This window comes from Melospiza georgiana, chromosome 29 (assembly GCF_028018845.1).
Source record: "Melospiza georgiana isolate bMelGeo1 chromosome 29, bMelGeo1.pri, whole genome shotgun sequence".
NCBI lineage: Eukaryota > Metazoa > Chordata > Aves > Passeriformes > Passerellidae > Melospiza > Melospiza georgiana.
Window position 1 is genome coordinate 2,463,479 of NC_080458.1, and position 24,491 is coordinate 2,487,969.

General features: G+C 50.1%; 1 pseudogene; it reads left to right on the top strand.

Annotated features, from left to right (window-relative positions):
• Window positions 1-24,491, top strand: part of LOC131094398 (zinc finger protein 850-like) — a 672,678-nt pseudogene that overhangs the window by 456,246 nt on the left and 191,941 nt on the right.

A 24,491-nucleotide genomic window follows, 5' to 3' on the forward strand; every position in this document is an offset into this window, starting at 1 on the left:
CATCCTGCCCACCAAACTGCTCCAGTCAGGTGATGTCAGACACCATCAAAATACATTCAAACAATGCATTTTCCACACTCTGGCAAAATCATGGCCATACAGGCCACGTGCTGGAGGCAGACTTCTGTTGGCAGAATGGGGGAAGCTCCAGCAGCTGCTCTTCTCAGGCTGGATGGCCATGGCAGCAGAGGCAAATCTTTCACCGTGCCCACTGCTGTGGGATCCAGTGCTTTGGACATGTTCCCATTGAACTCAGGCTGCAGCTACAGCAGCACCATGGCTTCACAAACCATCAATCATTTGCTTACAAAGAGCAGGAACGGCATACAGGACTGCTCCAAGAGCTGCAAAAAATGGGGTGAGGGAGGGGACAAGTGAGTTAGAATAGCTCATTCCTTTTTAATACAAGCAGAGATTTAAGCAGGGGTACTGGGCTAATCAGACTGGGCCCTGGTTTGTAAGCCTTGTCTCTAGCAATTCCCAGCAGTTTGCAAGCATTTTTCACTACAAAGGAATACATAGGATTTTACAGCACATGCATGAGCAAGTCTGAGCCAGAACTCAAAGTACAAGACAAATAGTCCCAAATCAGCCACCCATGGGGAAAGGAAGAAGAAAAGCAGATGAAGCAAGTGCCATTGTGGCTGAATTGCCTGCATTTATCCCATGGTCAAACCTTTCTGAATAAAAGCACCTCAGTTCAAACACACAGCTTAAGATCAAGGAATTCAAGCGTTCTGAGAGCATTAAAAGCCTGATTTCTATGACTTTCAAGGAACGGTAGATGCTAAATTCCTTAAAAACACAAATGTGGGTCTATTTGGGACTGCATCCTTCAAAAGCAGGAATGGAGGTTTAGAATTGCAGAACTGTTTCCATTGGAAAAGACCTTTAAGATCTTAGAGTCCTCCCAATAACCTGAGACCACTAACACTGCCAAGGCCACCACCAAAGCATATCCCAGGAAATGTCATGGGATGGGACATCCTTCTTGTCTCCTTTGTTCCCCAGGAGCCCCTTGGAAAGAAAAATGCCCACACAGGCTTTATCTGACTCCTTCCCAGACACCCTTTCCCTCACTCCTGGGTCTCATTTGCTCCACAGGCTTCACCATCTCGCTCAGCTCAGAGGAGCTCTCAAAGGAGAAAACGCTGCCTGGTGTGGGGTTGTCTGATCCCTGTCTCATCTTCATTCCATCTGCCCTGCTCCCTCTCCCATCAAAGGGACCAAAGGATCCCCCTCAACCCCACGGTGCTGCACCAGATCCTGGGTACGTTCCCTCCTGTGCTTCTTGGTGGCCCCAGGGAGGCTCCAGAGCCCTCCCTGTGTGCAGGACAGCTGCAGCAGCACCGCTGCACCTGCCTGCAAGCAGCGCCCGAAGAGCAGCTGCGCCAGTTCAGAGTCTGAAACGGAATCCTCCATGCACACAAATGACAACTGGCATTTCAGGGCTGGCAGGAGAAGCTAAATCCATCTGCTCGCTGCCCTTTCTAGCCATGGCCATTGGAAGAATTGCCCCTGCCCAGGAAGCTCTCAGGTGCAAGAGAGGAGCAAAAGCCAGGTGTTTCTGAGGTGCTAGCTGCCAGTGCCTCAGGTTTTCCTTCCAAATTCTAAGGGGTTTGGACTATTTTTACCATTTCAACACTTTCTGTGCATCCCTGTGAGCAAGTAAGTGCCACACCCTCTCCCTCAAAGCCTTGAGGTACTGCCAAAGCAGAACTTGTTCATGCTCTTTTCTCCTGGTGATTTTATAATCCCATGCAGACTCTGATAGCAAAGCAGTGCTGTAGAGAAAAGATTGGAATCCTGGGGTACTTTTGCGTGGGTGTTTGAATCTGCTTTTCCAGGCCTTGGGCTGAGCAGGGTGAGGCCGAGGCCTGGGGCCCTCCAGCTGGTGCCGGGAGCCCCCGGGGCAGCGGCGAGGGGCGGCCCTGAGGGCGGCACAGGGGGTGTTTCCCCGAGCGGGCGGGCAGGCGGGTGAGCAGCGGGGAAAGGCGCCCTGGAGGCAAGGGCAGGCACAAGGGCCCCGGCTCTCTGCAGTGCAGGCGGCCCAGCGCCAATCACTGCTCCCGGAGCCGCCGCCAGGGCCGTGTCCCCTCCCCACCGCTGACCCTGCACCTGCAGCGCTGCCGCCGGCTCTGCCGGGCTCCCCGGCACGGACGGCAGGGACGTGGCCATGCTGCAGCGGGGGCCCAGCAGGGACACCCAGATGGTACCAGGGCTGCAGCTCCTCTCCTGCGAGGAAAGGCAGACACAGCTCGGCTTCTTCAGCCTGGCAAAGAGACTCAGACTTGATCGAGCTGTGGCCTTCCAGTACCTGAGGGCAACTTACAAGAAAGCTGGACAGGGACTTTGTATGAGGGCAGGCAAGGACAGGACAAGAGAGACTGGATCCAAATGGAAAGAGAGTAGGTTTAGGTAGGGATTCAGAAAAAAGCCCCTCCTGGAACAGTTTGCCCAGAAAAGGTGTGGATTTTGAGAAGAGGAAATCAGGAGAAGAGTGAGAGGGAGAGAAAGATCCACAGTTGGCCTTGGATCCAGCACCATCTCAGCTGCTCTGAGCTCTGGGGCCATGGGAGGTGTCATTGTTTTCATATCCAAAAACGCATTCAGTAATGGGTTCCCCCTCCCTTCATCATCCCCGAACTTTGGCTGTCTCGTTTCACACCCCAGCTCCCCAGTCCCAACCCCAACCCATCCCACCCCTGCTGGACATCAAGACCCACTTCCCAAGCCGTATTTCCCCCATTTCACACCACCCAAACACCATCCCACCCATCCCATCCCACCCAATGCCCATCTCACCCCTCCTGATTTGCAGCACACTTCCCCCAATCCTCTTCCAACCCCATTCCACCCTGAGGGGCTGTGGAATCGAGGAATTTTGGGATGGGATTGAGTAGTTTTCAGTGGCATTGAGTGGTATTGAGGTGACAGATTGAACCCTCTCATCTCTTTGAGTGCCAAGAAAGGGAGATAACCACATCAAATACTCCCAAAACCCCCCAAGTATCTCCCTGAATCCCAGATTCCCCTGAAACACTTGTAAAAAGTGAGGCTTTAGATGCCTTCAATGAATTTGTTGATTTTCCCCCCAATTTTGACTGTTGTAAGGGATGAAGATCAATCAAAAGAAAATTAGGGCCTTAACAAAGGGATAACTAGCCAAGTGTCTTCCCAACTCAGGTCACTGGGAGTGTGGGTCTGAAGGGCTCTGAGCAACGTGGACCCTCCAATGGGGTATGGAGTTGGAGCAGCGCACGAAGCCCTTCCTGCAGTTGGGGCACTAAGGAGGGCTTCCCTTACCAGTGACTCTGCTGGTGTTTACTGAAGTTAGAGCTGTCTGAGAAGCTTTTCCCACACTGGGGACACTCGCAGGGCCTCTCCCCGGTGTGGAAGCGCCAGTGCCTGACGAGGGTGGAGTTGTGCTTGAATCCCTTCCTGCAGTTGGGGCAGTGGAAGTGTCTCTCCTCCCTGTGAATCCGCTGGTGAGGGAGGAGATGGGAGCTGGTCTGAAACCTCCTTTGACACTTGGGACACTTGTAGGGCCTCTCCCCAGTGTGAATGCCTGATGAGTTCTGAGCTGCAGCTGAAGCCCTTCCCACACTCCCCAGACTCGCAGGGCCATTCCCCAGTGGGGATCAGCTGGTGGCAGATCAGGATGCTGCTCTGCCTGAAGCTCTTCCCACACTCCAAGCACTTGCAGGGCTTCTCCCCATCATGAAGCTGTTCCACAGATCACCAGCTCTGAGCTCTGGCTGAAGCTCTGTCCACCTTCCTGGCACAGGATGGCTCTTTCCTCCTCAGAGCACCCCAGGCTGGGTTTGCAGCCCCTTCTCCTGCAGGATCTCCAGGGATTTTCCTCCCTGTTCAATTCCTGTGCTGTGGAGTTGCTCAAAACGTCCTCTTCCATGAGGTTCTGCTGCCATGGGGATTTGTCCTCCCTGGTTTCCATCCTCAGCTCCTTGTCTGGGGGAGGAAGGACAAAGAGATGGGATTTGCCTCCATGCCAGAGGGAAGCAGATCCCCCCTGTGCATCCCTGGCAGGACAGCATTGGCAGCAGGATTGTCCTGCAGCCAGGAGCCGTGCTGGGAGATGGAGCAGAAGAGAGGGGAAAAGGGGCATTGACTTCCTCCTCACCTGCCTATGTGTCCGCAGACATCTTCCTAACAGCCTCCTTCTCCATCCAGCCAAGGTTTGGGAAAGAGAAATCCTGGTTTGGGGAAAAATACAATGTATGAGCACATTGGGTTAGGGAGTTCCTACTGCCCAAGTCCTGGAAGTCACCAGGAATCTGCCACCCATATAAGCCTCCAAAACACCAAGATTCAGGCCCCCAAAATACACAAATGACCAAGATTCAGCAAAAACACCCAACCCTGAGTTTCCTCTCTCTGGTCCCTCCACTTTGGGCTCCTGGAGGCCCCCCCGTCTGGGTTGCTCCAGGTCAAGTTTGTATTGATGTTCTCCCCTGTAGAAATGTGGATACTCATTTCTGCAGGCATCTTTTCACAACCACGAGCTCCCCCCGGGTCACCTCAGGGTTCACCACTTGTCATAACCAGCAGTCCCCAAAGGGGTAATAATTAGCATTGACTCCATGATTCTCAGAAGGCTGATCAATCACTTTATTATACTCTACTTATTAAGAAACCCATCGCCCTTACAGTCACCATACAGGTGGACTCACTTGGTCCTTGAATCCAAACACCATCACCAGTGGACAATTAAGAAATTACCCTTTGGTAAACAAATCTCCATAACACATTCCACATGTTCACAACAGCAGGTGCAGCAAGTGAAGATAAGAATTGTTTCTCATTCTTTTCTATTATCTTCTCACAGCCTTCCCCAGGACAATGCCTGGGAAAGTTGTGCCTTGCTCACTGTGGCCAGAGAGCTGCTGCCACATGTCTGCAGACTGCTTCCAGTTGGCCCTTTCCAGGTGCCCAGGACCCTCTGGGATGGCTCTGGCCTTTCCAAGGGCTTTGAGAGAAGTCTCACAGTGACACTGCCCAGCCTTCTCAACATCCCTGACACCAAAGGCCTTTTCCACATCCCTCAGTGCCAGCTCAGTGCCCAGGACACAGCAGAGCCCTGTCCAGGTCCTCAGAGTTGTTCAGAAGGGAGGCAGCTGTGATTGCTCCCCACAGAGCCACCACTCCAATGTCTCTCTGTGCAGTCCATGGTGGTCCTGAGCATTTTCCCTGGAGCCTCCCTGCCCTGGATGTTTCTCTCCATGCAGTCCTCAGCACAGCCAGGCAAAGAATTCAGGTGGTTTCCCAGAGGACAATCCTCTTGAGTGAAGTGGCCTCAAGGCGCTGTTTGTGCCACTGGAATTGTGCCACCCCTGGGTGCTGCTGATGGTGTTTGTGCTCACTGGGGTTCATCTCCCCCCCCCACACACATGATGCACTCTTGAAGTCTCCTCAGTACAGAGCAAACACAGACTGCTGGCATGGTCACTTGGTGTCCCTCCATGTAGGGACAAACAACCTCCTGCAGGTGAGGGCAGAGGCCAGTGCTGGCAGTGGTGGTTGCAGGGGCTGGTGTGGGACAATTGCCCTGGGGCACCTTCCCAGGCTGTCCCCAGAACAAAGACACAGCCCAGGCCCTGCTCTGCTGCTCCCTGAGGGCCATCCCGGGAGCTCTGGCTGTGCCAGGACACTGCTGTGAGCCCCCCCTGCACACTCCCCCCCTGCCCCAGGCACCGGGCTTTGCTGTGCCAGGGCATTCCTGGAGCGCATTCCTGGGGCACATTGCTGACAGCAGGAAATGGAGAGAGGGCAAAGCCTCCCTGCTGTGCCCTCAGGAGATGCCCTTTGCTGATGCAGCTGCTGTGCTGGAGCCCAGCTGTGTCACAGCAGTGCCCATGGCCTGTCCCTGCCTGTGGTCACAGCATGGATACGCAGCAGGACAGTGACCAAGCTGCCAGAGCACTCCGGCCTGGCACCCACGGAAGGGCTGGGAAAGAGAGTGTGGACTTGGGCAGAGCAGCTCTGAAAGGACCAAGTGCTGCTGCTCCCTGGCAGTGCTGCTGTGCTGGGACCTTTCCCTTTGGCCCCTATAACTTCATGCAGGTCCCAGAGTTGGGATCCCAGAAAAACAAGGCACTGCAAGGTTGTTTATTTTGTTCAAACAAAGCAATAGTACAGATCCTGGATTACAGAGCTTCTGGGTCCAATTCAAGAGGCAGACAGGGAATTAGGTGAGGGGTTTTCCTGGTTTAGGGCAAATTTGTTAGAGAATCTGCAAAGGAGGGCCCCTCCAGAAAGCGAACCCACATGGCCCCTCCCCCCAACCGGTTCGGGAAAAAATTCCTCGAAGAGAAGTGGAAAGAGCCTGTTTATTTGACTGGCACAGCACCCCCCAGCACACAAAATGAACAATACCAGATGACACCGCTCTGAGAAAGATGACAAAATCAGAAAGTTTATTTCGGGGGTGGTTGCTCTGTTCTCAGTCCCTCTGGCGCTGGGGCAGCTGCTGCAGCCAAACGGTGCAAACCCTCGGTGTTCCCAGGTCCCAGTCCGGAGCAGGTTCAAGATGGTCACAGAAACAGGAGAGGAGAAACAGTCCAGGAAGGAATTTGGACTGTTTAACTAGAACTAGCTAATAAGCAGAGGCCAAAGCAGAGCAGAAGCGAGAGCAGAAAAAGAGAGCAAGCAAAGCAGCAAGCCAAAAGCAAGAAGCAAAAAACGAAAGCAGCCCTATGTACTGCCCGTCTCTGTGTCCCTGATAAGAGAAACCCAAACAAAACTTTCACTCCTCTGAGACAGTCTTAAAGGCACAGAACAGACGAATGGGGATACAAGCATCATAATGTCACCCCAGGACAGGGGTGAATAGAAACATTTAATTGAACACATTATGGCAAGAACAACCCATAGGCATCACCAAAGACCTGAGAAGGCAGAGACTGGGCCACTCATGAGTTCGATTCTGAAAACTAAGCAGCAGAAAACAAACGCTTTTTTGCTTCTGAAAAGTACCCAGTCATCTTTGTTCTCAGGGCATCCTTGACTCCTGGTTCCTCAGGCTGTAGATGAGATGGTTCAGGGCTGGAGGCACCACCGAGTACAGAACTGACAGTGCCAGATCCAGGGATGGGGAGGAGATGGAGGGGTCTTCAGGTAGGCAAATACTGCAGTGCTGATAAACAAGGAGACCACGGCCAGGTGAGTGTCCAGGTTTAGAGCAAATATGGGGAAAAATCCCCCAAAGGAGCTCTGGTGGGAAAAGCAGATCCAATCGGCCCCTCCCCCCAACTGGTCCGGGAGGGAAAAAATACCTCCTTGGAGAAAGGTGAAAAAATCCTGTTTATTAAACAATAAAACCAAAACAATATCAAACAATGAGACCCCTTGCCACTCTATAAGAGATGACAAACTGATAAAACCCCGGATTGAAGCTCAGCTCATTCAGTCTCTGATCAGTCCCTCCGGTGCTGGAATTGTTGCAGGCCAGGCCCGGTCCGGTGGGCCACAGCTGCAGCTGCTGGTGCTCTCCTGGGTGTTCAGTCCAGAGCAGTTTCAAGAGGTCCAAAGAAAAAGGAAAAAAACAGTCCAGGGAACTTCTTTGCCTAAGCTAGCTAAAAACTAACTAAAAAAGCAGAAGAGCTCTCTGTCCTGCTGTCTGTTCATCCACAGACAACACAGTCCAGGAGCAGGAATGTGGAGGAGTGAGTGCAGTGTCTGAAAACAAACTGCATGCTTCTTCTCTCCCCCCCTTCACTCTCTGGAACACTCTTAAAGGTACAAAACTTATTATTCAACATAAACAGAATGAGATGATTGGGGATAAAAGCATCATATAGTCAACCCAGGACAAGGAGGCAGGTGAAAAAGGCTTTGTGCTGTCCCTGCTCAGAGGGGATCCTCAGCACGGCCCTGAAGATCTCCACATAGGAGAAAACAATGTACACAAAACAACCAAATAACAGAAAAGCACAAACTATGAGAAGCCCAAGTTCCCTGAGGTAGGAATTGGAGCAGGAGAGCTTGAGGATCTGTGGGATTTCACAGAAGAACTGGCCCAGCGCATTGCCATGGCACAGGGGCAGGGAAAATGTATTGGCTGTGTGCAGCAGAGCTGTCAGTTTCTCGGCTGTTTGGGTGACCTGGAAAGGCCCGAGGTGGCCTTGGACAGCCCGCGCTTCAAAGGACGAGAAGAGACTTCAGATCTTTTCTCGGTCTCGGTGTTTATTAATTGTTTATCTAAAAGATTTTCTTTTGGCCCGACAGAGGTCTGCTCAGCAGCCAGCCATGAGCACACTGAGAGTCCCCGGGGCGGTCACCTATCTTTATACTCGAAGTTACGTATACAATATTTATCATTTTTCCCCAATACCTTTTACCCTTATTAACCGGTGCACTTCTAGTAAAGACCAATCCCAAAGTGCCAACATCACCACAGAAGATGGAGGCCAAGAAGAAGAAGAAGAAGGACAGGACACGCCCCAATTCCTCCATCTTACTTCTTTAGACCCCCCTGTACAGAAATCCTAAACCCTGTGTCTTACACTCTAATTAACTTATCCCTTCACCATTCACCCAGTGAAATCCTCCCATCCTCATACAGGTGTCATCTCCTGTGTAGGATCAAAGTCCAGCCACCAGACACTTCTGGCAACGTTCCAGGACTCCCGAGCCCCCCAAGGGTGATCTCGGTCATTCTGCACATCAGTCCTGAGGTGCTGAGATCCCACATCTCCCCCTTCTGTTTGCACCAAGAAAACCTCTTTTGCTATCCGATTCATAGCACATTTTAAACATGCAAATATGCATGGGACGACAAGTATGAGGACTAGGAGAACTATTAAAACATAAAATCCTACCCTTAAAATTCCTCTCCAAATGGGAGAGATGTCAAAGAACTCTACCAGCTGATCGATCCATGATCCTGTGATCTCGCCAAGCTCATTTATGCTGTCCTTTATATTTTTAATACTTTCATGAATTGACCTTGAATGATCTGAGAGATTCATGCAACACATCCCTTCAAACTCTTCACACCCATGTCCATGAGCGAGCAATAGATAATCGATCGCCGCTCTGTTTTGAAGAGTCGCCTGTCTTACACCACTGATGTCTTTTAAAATGTCATCCAATGCGACAGACACAGACCGTGCATGTTTGCTCAACCAACAACCCATGCGGTCGACTTGAGTCAAGGCTACCCCTGATGCTGTTTGAGGCGAGAAGATTGCTGTAGCAATACTCGCTTTCTTGTCCCAAGAAAATATTTCATCATTGCAATCTGCCGCATATTGTTCTTTTGATCTTTTTTCTCTGCATTTTCTCTCCCTTAACATGTTCAAATCAGGCGATAGCATTGAAATTTCCCCAATGCTGCATGGACCTCCCGTGGCATTAGCAGGAATGCCGTGCCAAATTCTGTCCCCACAAATTAAGAACAAACCCCGTGGCAATTGCACTGGGACTTGGACCGATCCTCTGGCAGTTTTCTCTGTATATTTACACCATGCTGACGCATTCTTATAAAATTCATGAATGGGAGTCAAATCGATAGTTTTCGCCTTTGTGACCTTCGGAGCTTCAAACTGCATGCAGAGTTCCATTGTCATGGACCCAAAAATCTCCAATTCCTGAGGTTCTGTAGAAGCCACAGGAAGTAGATGTGTCCAAGCACACCACTCTTTCACAGGATCTTTAATGACCTGCGAAATGTTAACTGCGGAGTGCCCTGGAACTGGCCATTCGTACACTGGCAATCCAACCATGCATGCTGAAAATGGTTTCCCTGGCCTCGAATGTGTCAGGCAAATACTACCTAAATTCGCTGCCTGAGCTAAAGTCTCTCATACATTTTGCCTTGGTTGACTAACAGGTAAATTTCCTCCATTGCTTACTGCAATGAATGAAAGAATGATGCACGTAAGCATCATGAAACTCATTACTTCGCTTTTATGTGAAAATCCCCAAAGTCCTTAGTTTCTTTTTATTTCTCTTCTGAATTGCTGTTTCCAGTCTGAGTCTAGACTCCTGTCTGAGTACTCGTCTCTTTGTTTCTTGGATCAGCGTTCTCGTGTTCTCGCGTTCAGAATGGCTTCACGAGCCGCACCAACACCCACTTCAGACCTCGATCTGTGGAGATACAAGCGAAACCCTTTCCCCAAGTGATTAGTTTGAAAGGACCCTCTATTTGTCCTGTCTCTGGGTTTCTGATCAAAACCAAAGGATTTTCCCTTAGCTTTGCCTGTGTGCTGTTTAGAAAATGTCTCACGATTGGTGGATTAGGTTCTGAGGATGAGCTATTTAGGAAATTCAACACATACAGTGCCTTATTTAGTTTCATGTGAGGTGTTGCCTCTGGTTCACCTCTTCTTTGTCTGTCCAGAAGGGATTTCAGGGTGTGATGTGTTCTTTCGATGATTGCCTGACCTGTGGGTGAATGTGGAATACCAAACGTGTGTCTGACACCCCACCTTTTCAGGAATCTGTCAAGCACCCTGCCTGTATACGTTGGACCATTATCTGTTTTTATCTCCTGAGGCACACCTAATGATGCGAATGCTTGCAGAAAATGTCGGCAAGCATGGTCTGCTGTTTCCCCTGCATGTGCTGAAGCAAAGACTGCACCTGAGAATGTATCTACAGAAACATGAACATTTTTGAGCCTCCCAAAAGATGGATATTTCGTGACATCAGCCTGCCACAACTGAAGACTTTGCAGCCCCCGCGGATTGATGGCTCCGGTAGAAGAAGGTGGCTGCACAAGCTGACAGTCTGGACAAGCACTAATGATTTCCCTCGCCTGACTCTTTGTGAGACGAAAGGACTCCATTAGCCCTTGTGCATTCTGATGAAAGAACACATGACTTAATCTTGCCTGCTCAAAAATGTCCGGCAGTGTTTGCGAAATGGGCATTGTCAACCTGTCCGCCAGAGCATTCCCTTCCGCTAAAAATCCCGGAAGTGTTATGTGCGCTCTAATGTGTGTGATAAAATACTTTCTTTCCCTGCTCTCTAGCAGTATTTTCAATCTTGTCAGATATGAGTATAAAACCTCATTACTGACTTCTTTCAAGAGCGAACCTTCCAATCTCTTGACCACACCCGCAACATATGCGGAGTCTGTCACCAGATTGAGAGGTTGTTCGAACAACTGAAATGCTCGGACAACGGCTGCCAACTCCACAATTTGTGGAGAGCCCTGAACCATCCTCACGTCAGATTCCCAATCCCCTGTCGTTGAGTCTCTCCACGTGATCACTGATTTGTGTGTCTTCCCTGAGCCATCCGTGAACACTGTGATCCCGTCCAAAGGTTCTTCACTTATTCTTGGTTTTGCTCTATAGCATATCTGCGATTGCAGTATTCTATGTCGTGGAAAGTGGACTGTGCAAGTTCCTGGGAACACTAACAACGCGATTAACAGGTCTTTCGATTGTTGCATTGCCCAATTGAAATAGTCTTGCTTCAAAGGTAATCTGATGACTGAGAATTCTCTTCCTGCCATTGTCAGCAACCTTGTTCTCGCCTTTATTTGTGCTGCCACCTCTAAATCTGTGAGAATCTTTTTTGTGGGCCTGTGTGGTAGGAAAATCCACTCTATGATTATCAAAGAGTCCTTTTGCGATTCGTCCCATTGGAAGATCAAATCATGGAACTGTGTTTTCTTCCCCAGCACTGCCAACTGAAAAGGCAACGTTGGAACAAATCGATGTGCCTGCCTTTTCTGTATCGCGTCTGCGACTTTCTCCAACTCCTTTTTCGCTTCTGGCGTGAGCGTCCTGGGAGACCGAATGTCTGTGTCTCCTCTCAAAAGATCGAGCAACGCTGGGATGTCGCTGTTTGTGATTCCCAAAACTGGCCTCATCCAGTTGATTTCTCCCAAAAGCTGTTGCAAATCATGCAAATTGCTGATCTTGGTGCTGATCTCCATTTTTTGAGGTTTTATTGTTCTCTCTGAAATTTTCCACCCTAGATATTTCCAAGGTGCAACCTCTTGAATCTTCGAAATGCTGTTTTCCAGACCTGCCTTTTGCACCTCTGCAATCACACAGTCACAAGCTTCTTGCAGCTCCTGTCGTGTTGATGCTGCAATGAGCAAATCATCCATGTAATGAATGATCTTCACCTTCGGAAATTTCTTCCACGCTGGTGCCAAAGCTCGTCCCACGTACCATTGACAGATCGTCGGAGAATTTTTGAGGCCTTGTGGAAGAACGACCCAATGGTACCGCTGCAGAGGCGTTTCCCTGTTGATACTCGGAACTGAAAAGGCAAATCTCGGAGCATCATCTGGATGGAGCGGAATACTGAAAAAACAATCCTTGAGGTCAATGACCACAAGCTGCCAATCTCTGGGAATCATTGAGACAGATGGAAGTCCCAACTGAAGTGGTCCCATGTCTTCTATGACTTCGTTGATCTTCCTGAGATCGTGTAACAACCTCCATTTGCCCAATAGTTTTTTCTTGATGACAAACACTGTAGAATTCCAAGGGCTATCTGTTGGCTTGATGTGTCCCTTCCGCAATTGTTCTTGGATCAGGTCTTTTAAAGCACTCAATTTTCTCCGCTCAAGGGGCCACTGATCTACCCAAACTGGATCATCTGTCTTCCATGTCAGCTTCAGTGTGGCGAGTGCTGCAGTGACCCCTATTAAAAATCCACTTCGATCTTCGTGCCCCATTGTGCCAAAAGGTCCTGACCCCAGACTGTGATCGGCTTTTGGACGACAAAAGGACGAATGATCGCCGTCTTGTCTCCTGGTCCCGTGACAACGACAGTATTCTCACTTTGCAGACACAGAGATGCTCCCCCTATGCCTGAGAGAGAACCCAAGGGCGCGACCAAGCTCCAACTGCGTGGCCAAAAGATGTACAATATTACCGTTACATCCGCCCCTGTGTCGAGCATACATCTGATCGCTATTGTCCTGTCCCTACGTGTCAATTGGCATGTGAGCGTGGGTCGGTCTCGACCTATGTGCTTCACCCATGTTGTATGTACTTCAACGTGTTCTTTCGTAGGGAAACCTTCTTCATCGAAGATTGACATGACCTCTCCAACTGCGTGTGGCAGCAATGTGAAAGCTCTTGCGACCACAGTATTTTCTGGTACAGTCAATGGTGGATGAAGCGCTCTTGCCAAAACTGTTAATTCTGTATTTTTGTCCGCTGAGACAACTGTTGGATAAACAATGAGTCCAAGAATACTGCATTTATCTTGTCCAATTATCAAGAAATTTTGTTTCTTATATGAGTCCCTGCGGATACCCGTTGGTATCTCCGCATGACTTTCATCTAGAAAGCATACTAGTTTTGAAGCTGCCAATGCACACTGTGCCCCTGGTGGGAGGAGGTCTGGGTCACTGTGGAGTCGACTGAGGTTTTGCTGAGGGCATCTGCTTGTCGCTCACTGATGATTGCCCTGTCTGCTCTTGTTACACCGCCAGTACTTGTGTCTGAGCGCGCTGGCGAGTTACGGGCCCGCTGCGCTTCCCGTTTCCCAGATGCGGTAATGGATTTCCGTCCACATCTGTCTGGGAATAACATTCTTTCACAGAGCGTCTTCCTCTTCCGCACCGCGCACAAATTGGCCTTTCCGCCTTCTGTGCTGGCGCTGGCATATGTGTCCGTGGACAATTCCTTTTCATGTGCCCAAACTCCCCACATTTGTAGCACTGTCCTCTCGGGGGATTGTTCTTTTTCTGCATCGTCGCAAGAACTTTGTTGATGTTCTCGTCCTGCTGTTGGAGTATCTTTTCGAGCATCTTCTCCAGTGTCTTGTTCTCTGTTTGCCTTTCTGAATGTCCCTTTAACTGTTCTTCCCATTCCTCTCTTAATTCACTCTTCACGATCAATGTGACATGCTGAGGTGTCCCCACCTTGCTGCATGCCTCCACCATCTCTGCCAAGGATGGCCGTCCTGGCATGGTGCTAATCACCCGTTGACAATCCGGGTTGGCATTGCCGAAAGCCAAGCTCTCCAAGAGAGGCCTCTTCGCTTCTTCTATCGTCACCTGTCGATCCACGGCTTGCGTGAGTCGATCGATGAACGACATGAATGGCTCTGTGGGACCTTGCCTGATGCAAGAGAATGGGACTTCTGGAGCTCCTGTTGGTGTGATTTGCATAATTGCCCTTCGCGCTAGTTCCTTGATGTCGCTTAACACTCTTCGTGGAAGCCGCGCTGCTTGTTCCCCTGGGTTGTCATCTGGAGGATCTCCTGCTAACTGCCCTTCTGTGAGGTTCGCATTTGGCCCACCTTGATATCTATTCCGCAATTCAGAAAGATATTTTCTCCACCTTTTTTCCCAGACTAGACTTTGCATGTCAGTGAGAATCATTGCCACAATACTTCGAATATCATATGGTGTGAGGTCATATGTAGTGAATGTCCCTCTTACTAGCTGTTTGAAGTATTGTGAATTCAGCCCAAAAGTTTGAGCCGCCTTCCCTAAATCTTTGAGTGTCTCATGACCCATCCTTTCCCACCTTGAATTCTGTCCCTGGGCATCATATGTCACTGGCATTGTCAGATCTCCTGATCCTGGAAATAAATGCTTTTCCTTTGCCAATGCTTTTCTAATTCGCTTCCAATGCATCGTCTTCACTGGCTCTTGAAATTCCTCTTCTTGAGGTTCCAATGGGATTTGCATGAATAATGGTGTTGTGGATGTCATTGGTGATTCATCGTGCCTCATTTCTCGCCTTGAGGTTTTTGGCCTCACTCCTAAATCCGAAAAGGAAACTCAAGGATCCTGTTGATATTTCTTTTTCGCTGCATCAACTGAATGCAAGAAGCTTTTTACTGCTTCTGCCGCTGACAGCATCCATGTCGGAACACCTTCCGATGCTGTGATCCTTATGACATCTTCTCCTTGTAGCTGTTCTTCATCTGAGCTTTCATCATCTTCATGAAATCCCGAAGTCGATGGATAATCCCTTTGTTGTGTTAACATTGTCTTCTTTAAAGTGCTTTTCTTTTTGTAGAATGTTGGAAAAAATTGCTGCATTGTTGCAGTCTTGCCACGAGATGGCGCTGTGGCTCCGTCGAACCGATCCGGCATGTCGTGCACTTCTGTCCTCCTGCCACTAGGCGGCGCTGTCACCAGCCTCCCTGGCTCGGATGACGGAATGAGCTCGACTGCCCCGGTTCCTCTTACGGTCGACTGCCGTGTCGGCGATCTCATTTGGGCCATGTTTGCTTGGCTTTTAATTCAGCTGAAAATGGAGCTTGAACACCAGAACGTCTCCCTTGAAGGGATGACTCTTGGACCCTGAGGGTTTCAACTAGAGGTACCAAGTCTGAAGAGGGTGTGGAGCCCCGGGACATAGGATCCCGAGCACGGCCCCTCCTCGCCCAAGACGTCACAGGGGACCTGGCCCGCCCCCACCCGTGCTCTGCTCTCTGCGCATGTGTGCTCTCCGAGCCGCTCCCTGTCTCTCCCGAGCTGACGTCACTCTCTCCCCCTTGTTCCACCTGCGAAGTCTCCTCCCCTCGGTCTGTCCCTGACTCTGTCTCCTCCTCCTCTGACGCTGTGTCCATTCCTCCCACCAGTGTGTACAGCCCGCCCCCCACTGGCACCTGGGCCCACTCCGCGATTCGAGCCGACCTCCGCACCGGGTCTGACGTCACAACAGCGCGCCTCCCGTGTCTCACTACGGTGGCCCTTTGGGGCTGCGCAGTTTCCCCCAATTCGCCGCCCGTCGCGCGTGTCTCTGCTACCCTGCCGGCCGGGGCGGCCGCCACCCCCAGCGCTGCGCTGAAAAAAGCCGCACCGGAACTCGTGTCTCCCGTTATCAATTCACTCGCGCCTCCAGCCTGCACCGCCGCAGCCTGGCCGCCCTGCTCCGCCACTGCGCCGCCGTGTCCGCCGCGAGTAAGCGCCCCCCCCGATCCCTTCTCTCCCCCCTGCTTCCCCCCTTCCGATCCTGACTCCCCTGTACTCTCCGGGGTTTCAGGATGCTTTAGGAGTTTCCTGGGGTTTCTGGGTTTTGGGACCGGGGGCTTTAATATTATTTCCTGCTCTCTTTTCTCGAGAGCCCTTTCCCCCTGGCTTCTTGAGGCCAGAGCTAATTTTTTCCCGGAGCTTTGCTCCCCCCCTCCTTCTGAGGGTGCCACAATTTTTCGTTGCTCTTCCAGTCTTTTCGACTGCACCGAAATGCCTTCTAGCATGATTCTAGCTGGCAAGAGCAGCTTTAACGCTATCTCATCTTTTTTCGTTGCTAAGAGATATAAATGTCTATTAATTTCCTGCCAAAACCCCACTTCGAATAGCAGGCATGTTTCGGCAAGTGGGTAGTTAAGCCTTGCCCACAACAATAATTGTTTTAATTCTTTCTTTGGGATCCCTTCTGTGTATGCTTGAGCCACGCCTTGTAAGGCGGACAGAATTTCCCGTTGTTTCTGGGAGAGTGTGCCCCCCATGTTCTTGTTTTTTGACCTTCTCACCGAATCTGTCGTCAGAGCTGTCCGAAGGCTCCCGGTCTCTGTCCAGCAGGTCATGGGAGAAGGATCCAGAGGCGCCTTCCGATTCCAGTCCGGGCTGCTCTGCTACGAACTTTCTTCGGCAGAAGCTGAGAGATGTAGTTCTCAGTGACTGCTGTTTTTTGCAGACTCTTCTTTTTTTTTTTCCTTTTTTCTTCAGGCTTCTCTCCTCAGGAGTTATCAGTGCTCTCCTGGGAATTCGTCCTAGATCGGAGCTGCCCTCTCGGCTCTTCACCTCTTCAGCTCTTCAGCTCTTCAGGGCTGATCCCCCTCCAAAAGGGTTGGTGGGGAGTAGCCCACCCAGCAAACACCACTTGTCGGTTTCTTGGCTGTTTGGGTGACCTGGAAAGGCCCGAGGTGGCCTTGGACAGCCCACGCTTCAAAGGACGAGAAGAGACTTCAGATCTTTTCTCGGTCTCGGTGTTTATTAATTGTTTATCTAAAAGATTTTCTTTTGGCCCAACAGAGGTCTGCTCAGCAGCCAGCCATGAGCACACTGAGAGTCCCCGGGGCGGTCACCTATCTTTATACTCGAAGTTACGGATACAATATTTATCATTTTTCCCCAATACCTTTTACCCTTATTAACCGGTGCACTTTTAGTAATAACCAATCCCAAAGTGCCAACATCACCACAGAAGATGGAGGCCAAGAAGAAGAAAAAGAAGAACGGGACACGCCCCAATTCCTCCATCTTACTTCTTTAGACCCCCCTATACAGAAATCCTAAACCCTGTGTTTTACACTCTAATTAACTTATCCCTTCACCATTCACCCAGTGAAATCCTCCCATTCTCATACAGGTGTCATCTCCCGTGTAGGATCAAAGTCCAGCCACCAGACACTTCTGGCAACGTTCCAGGACTCCCGAGCCCACCAAGGGTGATCTCGGTCACTCTGCACATCAGTCCTGAGGTCATTTTGATCAAAATCCTTGTCTTGGAAATATTCTGTGATTGATCAGAAACCCTCAGCATGTCAGAGCTTCATGAGCATTTCAGCTCCCCTGCAGCAGAAATACTCAGAGTTGTACTCACAGGGTCTGTAGGCATTGGGATGTTGCAGATTTAGGAGATCCCTGCAGGAGCTGCAGCTGCATTGTCCTGCAGCCAGAGGTTCCTGTGCCAAGGGCTGGCAGTGATCATGCCCCAGGCACTTCTCAGCACCTTCCCAGCCCTGACTGATTGAAGCTCTCTGTGCCTCTGTGCTGTACCCGGGCTGGCTGCAGGCAGTGCCCCAGCCCTGATGGGGCAGGAGCTGCTCCTGGCCAGAGCTGTCTCTCTGCAGGGCTGCCCTTGCCAGGAGCTGCCTCTGTGCCAGGAGCCTGTCCCAGCTCAGCAGCACAGACACAGCACAAGGACTTTATGACCCTCTGGGGCTTTGTGCTCAGGCCCTGAACATCAGTCCCTGAGAGGGAGTGAAGAAACCTCTCCAGAACTCAAAGTCACAATCCAACTCCAAAGTTTCTTGGACTTTTAATGGGTCCCACTGAGGGACATGACTGGGGAAGTGTCCCCATGCCCCAGGCAGAGCAGAGAACTGGAGGCAGTGATGACAGGTGGGGACAAAGAGAAGCCAAACCTTGCTGCCCTGGGGCACAGCAGGGTCTGTGCCACCAAGGGCTGCGAGGAGACACCTTGTCCTGAGGCCCTTGGGCCTCCTGGCACAGCCCCAGCCAGGCTGGGCATTGTCACCCCCTTGTCCTGCCCTCAGCATCCTCCCCTAGCCCACATCCCAGTGGCCTCAAGGATCTGCTGGAAGGAATCCCTGGGGAGCCTTGCTCAGCAATGGCACTGGGGGCTCCTTAATGCTCCCAGGGACTGCAGGTTTTTCAAAGGACTTGGAGTTTTGCTTTTGCCTTGGAGTCTCTGAGAGCTTTGTGCAACCATGGCCTCCAATTACCTGCTGTAATTAGTCCTTGGAGAAGCTTTGTCAGTAACAACACTCAGTGGGGCTCACTAATGCTTCAAGGTACTTCAGTTATTTTAAGGTACTTGGTGTTTCCCTTTGGATACAGACTCTGGGAGAGGTATGTGTAATCATTGCCCCAATTATCTGCATTAATTAGTCCCTGGAGAGCTTTGTACTGACACTCAGTGGGACTCATTAATGCTTTGAGACACTCAAGGTGTTGAAGGTACTTTGGATTTTCCTTTCCACACTGGGTGTCTCAGAGGTTTTTGTGCCATCCTGGCCACCAATTCTCTCCTCCAAGGAGTCCATGAGGAGCCTGTATTGTTTTAATGTAGCTGACCTGTGCCCTGATAGCAAGGTGTGTTTAACAAATCTGGCATTGCCAGAAGGCTTTTGTTACTCTGAGACTGTGCTCTACACATGGAGCAGCAGAAGAATTAAGGCCAAAATCCTCCCTCAGGAACTGGAGGGTATCACCCGTGGGTAATGAGCTTTTAGAAAGAAGAATTGACTATTCTTCTCTTCCACCACGTGACCCTGTGCTCCAACACAGTAATGGAGTTCTACCGGAGATTGCTGGTGGACCTGGAGGGTATTGGCAAGGGAGTGGCAGCCCTGATCATCACAGCCAGGTACCAGCCCTTGCCTGGCCTCCCCCAGGCACTGCCTTGCCCAGGCTGTGCTGGCTGCAGCAGCCAAGGAGAAGTGCTGCTGAATGCCCTCATGTTGTGCCAGCTGGACACGAGAACAGAAGTGCTTGGGCAGCAGCCTGTGGTGAAAAGCACCTCTGCTCACAGCCCAGCACGGTCCTGGGCCCTCTTCTAAAGGCACCAGGAATGATATCATTGATTAGCCTTGTTTTTGGTGCTTGAGGTGGAACAAACTTCCCAAGGGCCTCCTCTCCTTCTTGCTGCAAGAGGTGGAGCTGTGCTGGTTGTGAGCACTGTGCACTGGTTTGAGCTACACCAAGCAGCTGCTGAGAGTCAGGGTCTGGCTCTGTCCATGAGGGCACATGGCAGGGGGGAAGTGGCTCCCAGCAAGAGTGGGGAGGGCAAGGTCTGACAAGGGGAAAGCAGCCCTTGATGTGGCAGGTCAGCTACAGTTTTTCTCCTTCCCTCTGCTTCCCATTTTGCGCTTTAATGTTGTCAGAGTTGAGAGCAAAAGTCGTTGTGCTGCTGTGCTGCTGTGGGTGTCAGTGTGATGCACAGAGGGATGCAGCTCCCTGGTGCTGTTCCCTGTGCCGGGCAGAGCCATCCAGGCAGTGCCTGGGCTGCCATTCTCTGCAGCAGGTGGAGCTGGGGCCAGGCAGTGCCTGGAGCTGTGCAGTGAAGGAGCCAGGGAGCTGCAGGGCCTGGCAGGCGCTGATCAGCCCCTGTGTGGGGCAGCTGCTGTCTTGTGCCCTCCAGGACTGGGGCAAAGAGCTGAGTTCTCAGGCAGGGCAACAGCACCATGGCAGAGAAGGGAGTCATTTTTACTGAGATCCTGGAGTTGTGTGTTCCTTGAGCCTTAGGGAGCACTGATCCTTGTTGGGAAGGCTCCCCCAGAGCTCACAGGTCTCTGGGACTGTTCCAGGAGTCCTTGCAAGCCTTCTTGGGTAAAGGAGGGCCTGAGGCAGCTGTGGGGCAAAGTGCTCTGCCTGGGGCACTTGGCAGCCTCTGGGTGCTGCCTCTCAGGGTTTGCCCCTCCTTGACAAGACATGTTAGAGTGGGAAGAGGTAGAAGGCAATTTATCCCTGTAGGGCTCTTCAATGTGCATTTGACAGTGACCAATGTGTTCTACTCCATTTCACAATCTTTTGGGGTAAATGTTCTCCATTCTCTCAGTATCTCTGATTGTCCTGGGGTCATCTCTTTGCCCAGATGTCTCGTTCCTGAGCTCCAAGTGTCCTCCCCAGTCCTGCTGTATGATGAGTGCCACCTGAAGGTGCCATATGAGAGGAAGATCCTCATTAGGAATCCCGGCCACCTTCCTGGCTGCTACGGGCTTATTCCCCAGGTTTGGCATCACATCCACCTCCTCCTGTCTGAGGAGATATTACTGAGGAGATTACTAGGGGAAAAAAGGATTTGGATAAGACCTTGCTGGTTTCAATTCAGTCTTAAAGATCTGCTGAGAACAGGATCCTACCCAACTGTAAACTTTAGGTGGCAGTTTAAGCTCCTGAGGAAACAGTTGATGTTCCAGTCCTCAGGGTGTTTTCTTGTGGGAGATCTTAGAGGGTTGTGAAAAGCTGCTGCACCCACAGGCACCAGTGCCTGGGCTGGCAGCCTCCTTGCAGGATCCCCTAGGAGTGCTAAGTCTACAATTCTTGCATCTTGTTTGTGCCTTTTGCCTTTGTCCTGGGGAGTTTTAAATGTTTAAGTTGCTGTTGCAGTGGATGTTAAGGAGCCTAAAGTTTCTCCAGAGGTCCCTCTGAAGCTGCATTTCATTGTGTCCCTTCCAGAAACACAAGGAGGACTCTGCTGTGCTCTACTCCAGCCCCAAGCCCTGTGGGATTGTGCAGCCCCAGAGAACAGCAGAGATCCCAGTTGTGGTGGCAGTGCAGGCCCTGGGCACTCATCACACCAACGTTCTCATCGGCGTGTTCGGGGATGAGAGAAACCTCCTGGTGAGGGCAAGGGGAGATGTGAGCCTGTGTGCAACTGCTCCTGGCAGGGTGCACGGGGACAGGGATTCTGCCGGGGAAAACAGGCACAGGCTGCTGGGCAGAAGGACAGGAGGGATGGGTGGCACAAACAGCTCCTGCCTTAGAGGTGGGAATCTCAGTGTCTGACACAGAATGGAGTTGGGCTAAGCTGGAATCCAGGGGGATTCGAGTTCATTATTCTTCCAAATGCTGTTAACTTTGGAAACATCTGTTTGAAAATGTCATCTCTCTGAGCACAAAAGTGGATGCCAGAAGACTTCTGGGAACCTTGAGCTTCCTGTAAAAGAAAGGAAAGCTGGCATTTGAAGACTGGTTGCAAGGATTGAAACTTTGATTAAAACATATGGAAATGGCGATGCCAAATTCCCTGGATGGCAGCAAACATCTGAACCCAGGCATTGTGGCACTGCCTGTAAATCAGTGAACAGGAAGGACAGGCAATGCAGGCTGTGCCAGGGAGCCTGAAGTTTGAGCAAACAGTTGCTTTTAACTATCAGGCTACTTCCCTTAAAGAGGAGGTTTCTCCCCACCAGAAGAACCAGTTGTTTAACTGTCAGGCTGGTCTTACCTAGAGATTTCTTGCAAAGGTAAAAGCTTTGGGACAATAATTTTTGTTTGAAAGGTTCTCTTACCTTAATCCTTTTTAATTTGGAGGTGAACATGTAATTTTCTTTTTCCCCAAAAGCCCAGCATTTCAGCTGGAGAGTGGTAGCTGTCCCTAAAGAAAAACCTTGAGCAGGGTTGAGCTGTTGAAGGTTTTTTAGATTTCTCTGTTGTAGTTTGTTTCGGGGTTTTTAAATCTTTCTTGCTTGCTTCCTGGAACAGAGAGCACAATTACGGAGCTCGGGACAGCTGGCAGAAATCTCCCCAAGCCCAAGGCTGGCAGAGCTTGGCAGGGTCCCAGCACCATAGCCTGTGGATGGATGGATGGATGGATGGATGGATGGATGGATGGATGGATGGATGGATGGATGGATGGATGCATGGATGGATGCATGGATGGGGAATGCGACCTGGAGGTCCCCTTCCACCCATGCCCTCTCTTGGGATGTTCCCAACCTCTGTGGGTTGAGGAGATTCACGGAAATGGCCTCAGGGTCAAGGAAGTGCAGGGCCAGCCAGGACTAGGGAGCCCAAGTTTCTGGTGGGACTCTCAGCCATGTTTTCTGTTTTGTCTGCAGAAGGGAGCTGAAGCAGCAGGCTCAAAAGCTTGAGGAGGAGCCAAAAGCCATAGAGGAGGAAGAGAGGCAGAAGGAGAAAGAAAGGCTGAAGAAGGAAAAGAAGGGTGTCTCTGTTGGGAAGCAACCTCCAAAACTAGTGAAGGGGAAAACCAAGACCCAGGAGAATAAGGAAACCAAAATCCTCAAAAAGGAAACCAAATCGCCAGAGAGGAATGAAACCAAAATCCTGGGGAAGAAGGAAACCAAAGCATCAGAGAGGAAGGAAACTAAAATCCCAGAGAAGAAAAAAACCAAAATCCCAGAGAAGAAGGAGACCAAAATCCCAGAGAAGAAAGAAACCAAGGCCCCAGAGAAGAAGGACACCAAATCATCAGAGAAGAATGAAACCAAAATCCCAGTGAAGAAGGAAACCAAAATCCCAGTGAAGAAAGAAACCAAAGCATCCGAGTGGAAACGAAGCCAAAATCCCAGAGAAGAGGGAAACCAAAGCCCCAAAGAAGGGGGAACCGAAAGCCCTAAAGAAGGGGGAACCCAAAGACTCAAAGAAGGGGGGAACTGAAATCCCACAGGACCCAGCTGAGATGGAGAAGAACTCTTTTTTTTTTATTCACAGAACTCATTTTACACAGGGTGACAGACCTCATGTGAAACTTTAGTTAGTTCATAGATTTCTTATCAGTTATTCTATTATTGATTAATAAAATAGATTTTACTTGAGCATCAAATCTCTGTATTATATTGTTTACCTCTTCACTGATTCTCATGGGACAAATCCTTTGTGGTTGCAGGTGCATTTGTTTTTCACCCTCAGAACAGATTGTTCACAAAGTCTCATTCTCAAAAGAGCTTCACATGGGAACTTGTAACTGCTTAGCTGCACTCAGAAGAGATGACAGGCCAGCTATTAATATGGCAGAACAAGGCCTGATTTCAAAAGGCCTTTCTTTTATCATTATTCTACCTGTCTATTACATCTCCCCCTTTTTGTTCATTTAAAAAAGGCTCCTATGTTCTTATGCTGAAACAGCTCACTCTTGTGAGGGTATTATCTCATCAAGGTTATCACTGGTTATCTGTTAGATATGGGATAAGATAGTTAAAAGAGCAATAACAATCAACAAAACTTAGCAAATTCTATCAAGTCATTGACACAGGGTTTTGCAGCATGAGAAAACAAAATAATAATGTCCAATGTCTCTTAGGGAAATGGAAAGAAATGACCATTGTTTCCAATGAGTTGAAAAGTATGAGAAAGTCTATGAGCTGGAAATGTTGATCTTTGGCATTACTGGATGTCCTCCTGGGAGCTGGAACAGGAAATAACTGCAGAAGGTTCATAGGAGCACTGTACCATGAGGATGCCATGAGGTTTTTGTTGGCAAATTGCCTCTTTCAGTTTCCAGCCACAGCCATGTCTTGGCAGTCCTCCTTCTGCTCCTGCTCTGGCCACAAAGGCTGCAAGGTGATGAGGGTATTTCTCCTTTCACTGGGCCTCATTTTTTCAGAGCTGATCAGTATCTGATGGAATGAACAGGTGACTGCTTTGAACTACTGATGATAAAACACAGGCACATCTTCTCCTGAAGTTAATGAATCAATCAGGCTTCACTGTGGTACAGCCAATTGGGATTTAGATGTGATGATCTTTTTCCCAAATTTCTCATGTAAATATTGCATTATTCAAAATGATTAGTTGTCCAAATTTCTCATGTACATATTGCATTAATTTAACGTTCTTAAGGCATTCATTCCTCTTCTTTTTTGTTTTTTTCAGAATGTCATGGTTTGACCCGGAAACAGGATTTCTGGGATGCTGTAGATAGGGCCAATGTGGCCGTTACCTTGAAATTTAGTAAACATGTGGTGGCAGCAGGCAGCCCGGCTGAGGAGACTGGGGGGGGGGGGGGGGGGGGGTGCAGCCGGGAGTCCAGCCGCTTGGAGGAGTTTTTAACCCTTCTTGGACAACGAAAACTTCACAGAACATTAACCCTTCCTAGACGAGTGATGAAGGTCTGGACCAGAGAGAGAGAGTGAGAGATGTTGGAAGAATGGAGAAGATGGAGTGGCATTTTATGCTGGACCCTTTTGTGTAGCCATGGACAGAGCCATGTTTCCGTGTGATACAGAGACTGAGTCCAGGGGGAGAAATGTCGCAGAGCCAAAGAAGATTCAGTGTGGGTAACTCTCGGCCCCAGGGGTATATAAAATATGGGGGGGACAGATGTCCCAAAGGTGAGATACTGTGCTTTCCTGGAACTGGACAAAGCATCCTTAAAAAGACAACC